A 7,514-nucleotide genomic window follows, 5' to 3' on the forward strand; every position below is an offset into this window, starting at 1 on the left:
AGTTTAAAATATACCAAGTCAACCACCAGCTGAGCAGTGACCTCAACAGCATTCTGAGGTCATTGCCACGGAAACCTTGTCAAGAAGCAAGCTGATTGTCCTGTTTCGCGGGAATCTTGGTTTTTGCCGGCATCGGAACGTCCTCTGGGAAAGCCGTGTGGAATCCCTGGCCTGTTCAGCAATGCACAGCTCGAGCACCTCCTTACAGATTAAAGGAAGAAGAAATCCTAGTGAACAGATGTTATTGTTTAGTGTGATGATAAATGAGTACTGAGCTACTTGAATTTCATCAGGATCTGTTTATACCAAGTGAAAGCGCTTTCAGGTTAATCTATTTCTCCACTCAATCAATAAGTGCTGTGGAAGTAGCATAGTACCATAGCAGCTTCAGGCTGGCTACCGGTGCTCCATTAGAAGTGACAAGGAGTTGCTTAGGTTGCAAACGCATGTGTAAGCACATATACACTCACACACACACACACACACAAACAGAGAGAGAGAGAGAGAAAGAGAGAGAGATAAATGATAGAGGAGAACCTTCTGCTCTTCCCCTTATAGGAATTTGTGACACAAAAATCCAATTCGCCCCCACAGTCATTATCATAGCGTTTCACACACCATTGGCCTCCATAAATTATGGAGAGGAGCAGGCAGCCATTTGTGCTGGCGTTTTTCTTTGGGCTGTCCAGTGAGGAGTGACAGCCAGGTTGCTCTGGCCAGCTACTGTAAATCTACAGACTGCGCTGATTCACCTTCAAACTTCTCACTGCAAAGGATGCTGGCATGCCAACAGGCCTCTACAGGGGATAGATTTTGACAGACCTGCTTTTCCATTGCCCTGGGTTTCAGGGGAACACGGACGTTTTATATTCCTTTGGTGGCACTCTCCGCTTTAACCGAGTGGATGTGTGCCAATGCCATTGTCCTCTGAAGACGTCCTTTGCAACTTAAGCTTCACTGTCGCATATCGGGCCATCGAGAACACGTCACCTATTATTAACCACCGTGGTTTCGGCATAGAATTCTTCATGGGATTCTTCATGAGACACAGTTCTTTCTTTGTGCCTTAGAGGCCAAGGTTGTGCTTGGACAAGATTCGCCCCGTGATACAGTATACAGCTGTAACAAGCATCAGGCAGGTATAACAAGCAGTCACTGTTTTCCCCCACTCAAGGGAAAAAGGCATAATTCAGTGGAAGACTGGGAACTGCAGCACAATAGGAGAGGACTGGAAAAGGCTGAAAATATAACACTAGTGCCACAATTGCTGAAAATTCCTCTGTGCTCTCTCTCTCTATCTGTGTGTGTGTGTGTGTGTGTGTGTGTGCGTGTGTGTGCGTGTGTGTGTGTGTGCAAGCGGGTGTGCTGAGGACAGTCACCTTGGAGTGAATAACAGTGATTATTTTGGATGAATTCCAGACGTGTTGTGTCCTGGGATGCACAGCGTCACAGCACTTTGCTCCCTGGCAGGAGACAGTTGCAAGAGCTGATGAACGATGTTTAGAGGCCACGACATTTAATTACAGATGATCCGATTAACCATAGAACCAGACCTTCAACATTTCTATTCTAAAGGGAAATCTAAAGTTCATGTAAACACATTTGTACACATCCAAATTGTGTGACATTTAGATAAAATCCTAGCCTGGCTAACGTAAGACCATATCTCATTGAGATGGGGTCTGGGAACTAGACATTCATTTTCTCGTATTTGATACGTGGTTTACGAATGCCCAGAGCCGTTTATTGGGCGCTACGAATGTCTATCAAATGCGTCTGTACGTAGCTCATAATGGCTTCGGTGTGTCGTCATCGTCTTGCTGCCCTCCCTCCATTCTGTGATTGGTTCCTTCATTGAGGTAAAAACGAAGTCCATAGAATCCAGACTGCCTAGCAGCGTGAATAAAATCTGTGGGAATCTCAGATTTGATCCTCTGATAAAGAATTATTATGAGCCGCATGCCAACACACATCAGTACAGGTCAGACTAAACCACAATGGCTTGCGCTTGTAGCTGAGTACAACCACGAAGAGTTCCCTCGCAACAAAACTCAGATTCAATTAGCAAGTCACTTACATGCTCACAAGCCAGCGTTGCCAGTATTGCACGAAGAGTGCTTCAGGGCAAAGAGTATTTTTTTTCTGTTCTTTTTCAAGACTGGAGGGTTCTCAGTCAACTTTTAAATTCAGTGCCTGAGCGATTTTTGAGCCCCCGAAGAAAAATTGAGAAGTATTGATTTCTTCACAAGTGTCAGTAGCCTACTGAGGCTGATGGTGTGTGGAGTATTCACAGCAAAGGACGCGGTTCACAACAGAAGCCTGGGAGTACAGAACCACATCTGAACAAAACTATTGTGTACTGATACCACTAAACCAACAGCACATTGCTCAATATCCAGCCCTCCCACGGCAGACCATCTACAGTAGCTGCACACCCAGCAACTACCGTTTACTCACTTTGTACATGGGGCTGCATTTAGATTAGTTTTATAGTTTATTGTCTCGAATAACCGATTAGTTGTTTGCTCTATGAAATGTCCTAAATTGTGAAAAAATTGTGATCAGTATTTTCCAAACCCAAGATGAAGCCATTACATGCCTTTTCTATACACACTTATTACAGTAACTGCCATATGTAAAGGAGCAAGTAAAATAGACCTGAACCTGGAATTTTGTAATTCATTTTCATATTAATTTAATAGTTGACAGCTAATCAATTGATTGTTGCCCCATCTCCCAGCTCAAGCTCTTTACTGTGTCACTCCTCATTCAACCCGAGAGCCTGTTAGCCTGTTTGCTGCATTTCCTTAGCATTTTCACGTTGCCCATAATGAGCTGGACTAGCTGTCAAATGCAGGGGCAGCGTCTGTGATTTAAGCAGCCGGCACTGATTTCAGAACACACACGCCGCTCTTGGCGTACAGAGAGGCCCGTTTGACATTTTCACATCTTAAATTATTCACACTCTTGACAATACCACAGACACACCAAATGCTGAAGAAGGGAAACGGATGTAACGCTAGCTTATTTTTTTGTCCTTTCAATCAACAAAAGGACCCCTATTTCCATGTTGATGCAACGCACCAGAGTGGATAAGGGAAGTGCATAAGTCATCCATCAACGCTGGCTACACATTTAGCCGGAGTTTGCCGGAGTTTAGCGAGCAGAGCAAGTGTCGGTACTCAAAGCAACTCATATTTTCCTTCCCCACAGATGTCACTTTGCAGTCAGTCTGAAGAAAATGAGATTATAGTTGAAGTAGGGTCATTGGTACAAAGAAATAGAACAGCAAAAACCTGAGAAAATGAAGGAATATGGGTACCATTTTATTATACGTGTGTGCGTGTGTGTGCATGTTTGTGCACAGGCATTTGTAGGTGTGCAGGTGTGCGTATCTGTGTATGTGTGCATACTGCATAAACATTGTGTGCACATCATGTGGGTGTAAACTTCAAAGCACACAGGCCGGGACACCTGACATCCGATCTCTGGCTCTATATGCCTGATGTGCACTATTCCTCCCAACAGAACAGCCCCATCTGCGAGACACAAAGTCACGGCCACAGCCTCCTCTTCTTCCCTTCTACCTCAGAACTCTCAGAGGACGACAAACAACAGCAAAATGATCCCCCCTCCCCCCTGCTTCCCTGGAGCTCGTAACAGTGATGAAGCATGCTATCAGCATGAGTGGTGGGCCTTTGCACAAGAATGCTATGAATGTTACAGTAGGTGCCTGATAATGAGTTAACCTCTCGGTAACTGATTCATGATGAAACACATGCACTTAAAAAATAGTAACAAAAAATAAATAAATAAATAAATAAATAAGTAATAAATCTGGAAGTCTCGCTTTATTAATATTCCCTCTCTCTCCCCTCCCTTCATTGATGCAATGGTGAGAAATTTGGCAAGGGCTTGTGGGTTGGATTAGAGAGCAGCAGCCCATATCTGCAGATATTTGCTTCAGAACACCCTATACATAATGTATGTCTGGGAGTGGGCGCCGTGGGCTGATGAGGTGGGTCATCCACTCAAGAAACGTAGAGCAGATAGAGGCCTATCCCTTTTCAGCAGGACATCACTGAGAGGGGTCATTGCAGCAGCACACCGGCTAAAACGATCAAACACTGAAGCCCAGTCTGTATCTGCTGATAGAACAACACGATAGATAGATAGGTAGATAGATAGATAGATAGATAGATAGAGTTGTGCAGTTCATGGGACATGCTCTGATGGACACAAAAGTGTTATGTGTCTGGAAGTCATCGTTTTGCACATGTATCCCCCGTCAGAACTAAGCAGAGAACTCACTGTTTTCAAAAACAGGACCAACCTTCCTATATGGAAGAGTGGGATGCCATGACTGAGTAAGACCTGACAGAAAGGTATGGTTAACGAGCAGATAAACAGACAGAAAAACATGATAGAAATAGGTGAGAGAAAGAGAGGGGGAAGAGAGAGAGAGAGGGAGAGAGAAAGAGAGAGAGAGAAACAAAGAGGTTCATCAGGACTGGCTGCTTTCCTGTTCTGGCAGTTCTTTTTCTTTTGCTCTCTCACTCTTTCTCTCTCTCTCTGTCTTTTTTCAGTGGAGCCAATTGAGGCCACTAAAGCAGTTGGGGTAAGCTATTGAGGTCACTCAAAAAAGCTGCGTTAAAAGGGTGCAGCTAAAGCGAATGTTAATTTGATGGCATAAAAGACACATTGACCCAGTACTGGGAGAAATGAATACTATGGTTCATCTCAGGGGACCAAGCAGCACCTTACAGAGCGAATGTGAGAGAAAGGTGGACAGAGAGAGAGAGAAAGAGAGAGAGAGAGAGAGAGAGAGAGAGAGAGAGAGAGAGAGAGAGAGAGAGATGTGTTAAATGTAGTTAAACAGTATTGTTAAATGCAGGCTATTGATTTTCACTTGATTAGCTGTGTCATTGCAGCCTGGGATCCTGGTGGATCTGCATTTCTCATGCAAAACAGTAAGATCCATTACACACTTGCATTCGACACTTCCAGCTTTCAGATGCGGAAATGGTTGTACCAGTTGGCAGTTCCAATAGAAGTCGAGAAAGCGGAAAACACACACACACACACACAGAATGATGAGGTTTCACAGCCCAACTCCGTCTCTCCTCATGCTGACTAATGCTGCTGTAACAGCCTTCTGCAACTCTGGTAGTTTCCAAAAGGAGGAGGAAGTTGCAGCCAGCAAATTTTTTCTCTCCAAGTGCTTCTTTCTGATCTTTCTCCTTCACCTTACAGTGGGTATTAAATGTTTTAATTGCATGGCAGTCTTTTCGGTAAAACTCTATTTAAGTACTTTATATTCTTCAGCAGTCACGGTATCCTGCTTCAGTTTGATCGGCCAAGATACTGCCCCTCTGAGGTCGCAGGTCAGGAGCCGTCTTTAGACTGGAGCCAGAGATGCACAATTAAAAAACACAGCACGCTGAAAATCTGCCTCCGTCAACAGCCCCCACTGTGTTCTTGAACGTGCGTGCCGGTGTGTCTAACCCAGTTCCTATGCTAGCAAAAGTTTGCATGCAGATAGGATAGCTAATGCGTCTGAATTGAAACATCATGGAATAATAATACCACAAGCACTATCGTTGCTATTTTGCCGCCCAACCCCCATTTTTATCACATGAATGAATTAAAAATGATTAGCTCATCTCTGCTTCAGTGGGATGTGACATCCCAATTTATTCCGTGTCGGCATAGCCTACAAGCGGTCAACGTTGCCCTCTTTCTCTGACAGTTTTTTTCTCTTTTTTCAATTGGCGTAGTGGGGCTTTTTCTCAGCGTAGAGCAACACGCATACATTTAATATTTCAAACCCACATCTACCGCGGGAAAAAAAGAGGGTAGCATAGATTGTCGATGACCATATAGTCACAAAAATAACATAAGGGGCTGTAACACTTTGAATCGCACAAACATATCGTTTCACATTCACCCATTTCATCCCACAGATATCTTGTCATCCCTCAGACTTAGCTTTCACACTGTCGCTAGACACGGACGCATGAAATATATTATAGACATACCTCTCCAGACGTACTCCTCTGACAAATGTCGATATTCAGCGACAAAGATGATGATGAGCCGCAGATGAACAATTATCCTGGTTTCGTTTTTTTTTTGGCGGTAACTTCCGACTGCGCTTGTTTTTGATAACCGGTGTACCGGTTACCTTGGAAGAAAATGCAAAACTGCGCGTTAATAACAAATACAACTCGCTTAACGCGTCTTCTCGTCTAAATAACCACAGACACGTAGTTGTTTGTCCTCTTTGTCGTGGTGGACTATCCGGAGAAAGAAATTAGCCTCCCGGTACATAGTGATATCCCCATTACAGTGCCGTTCATTCACATTTGCTCTGAAGAGCGAGGAGACAGGGCACTGAGACAAGCGGTAATGCTGCAACGCTCAGAGGCCCCTCAGGGAACGGGGTGAGAGAGAGAGAGAGAGAGAGAGAGAGAGTTCAAAATATTCAAATCAGCAGCAGCACCATGGACAGCAAACAACTGCACGTCCTCTACTATGCACATGACTGTTGCACTATTTCTTCCTCGCATGTTCACCACGGCAGCAACCAAGCTGCAGTCTTGAGCTATGTTTGCTTCATTTCAGAATTCTCGTGTCATATTTGATGTATTCCGCTCACAGAGGTCTGCGCTCCCACGGTGAATCAGCACCGAGACAAGACCCAAAACACACGCACCCTCACCCTGGTGTTAATGATATGAGTGAGACAGTCACAGTAGTGACACAGTCGGCTCTTCAAAATGGATGCAGTCACAACAGTAGTGGGGACATTCTCATAGGAATTTTGAAGCATATAGATTATTTGGACTTTGCCATTTAAATTGATGCAGATTAGTTACATTTCCAAGCTGAGTTTTTCAGTTCATACTCTCTGACCCACATGTCCATAAGAGTACGCTTCAGATTGTGGTAAGATATTTTGAATGGGATATCTGAGAGAGAGAAAAATATAATAATATAATATAATAATATAATATAATACCTCCTGCAACTTGCCTTTAATTGGCTTACCTAATTGGACTGTGCTAAGTATGTGTGTGTGTGTGTGTGTGTGAGAGAGAGAGAGAGAGAGCGAGAGAGAGAGAGAGAGAGAGAGAGAGAGAGAGAGAGAGAGAGAGAGAGCATGTTGACTCATAGAGAGGGATAGGGATCAGGAGCAGCAGGGACTAACAAGGCCAGCAGCAAGACCCATGTTCATTTCTGATACAGAGGTACTGAGAAATTCAAATGATGAAGGGATGAAAGCAGACAGAAACATAAGAGAGAAAAAAGAAAGGTAGAAAAGGAGGATTACTGTAAGGAAGGCAGTGTGCATGAAAACCTTGGACAGCTCTGTGGGAATGCGGCAGATGAGTGTTCTGCTCTGCTGCTATCTAAGGGCAAGTGGTGGAGAGGAGGGGAGAGAGAGAGAAAGAACTCCGTCATAACCACAATATGATAATCTATGCTGCAGATTATTTCCCCTTCAAATTCAT

At 44.1% G+C, this 7,514-nt stretch overlaps 1 protein-coding gene across 1 annotated transcript in view; it reads right to left on the reverse strand.

The window, feature by feature from the left end:
• Window positions 1-6,394, reverse strand: part of dlgap4b (discs, large (Drosophila) homolog-associated protein 4b) — a 142,533-nt gene extending 136,139 nt beyond the window's left edge. Inside the window, 1 exon segment of the mRNA XM_042089753.1 lies at window positions 6,039-6,394. The gene's annotated coding sequence lies outside the window, so the exon portion shown is untranslated.
• Window positions 6,395-7,514: the final 1,120 nt, after the last annotated feature.

This window comes from Alosa sapidissima, chromosome 4 (genome assembly GCF_018492685.1).
Source record: "Alosa sapidissima isolate fAloSap1 chromosome 4, fAloSap1.pri, whole genome shotgun sequence".
In the NCBI taxonomy this organism is placed as follows: Eukaryota; Metazoa; Chordata; class Actinopteri; order Clupeiformes; family Clupeidae; genus Alosa; species Alosa sapidissima.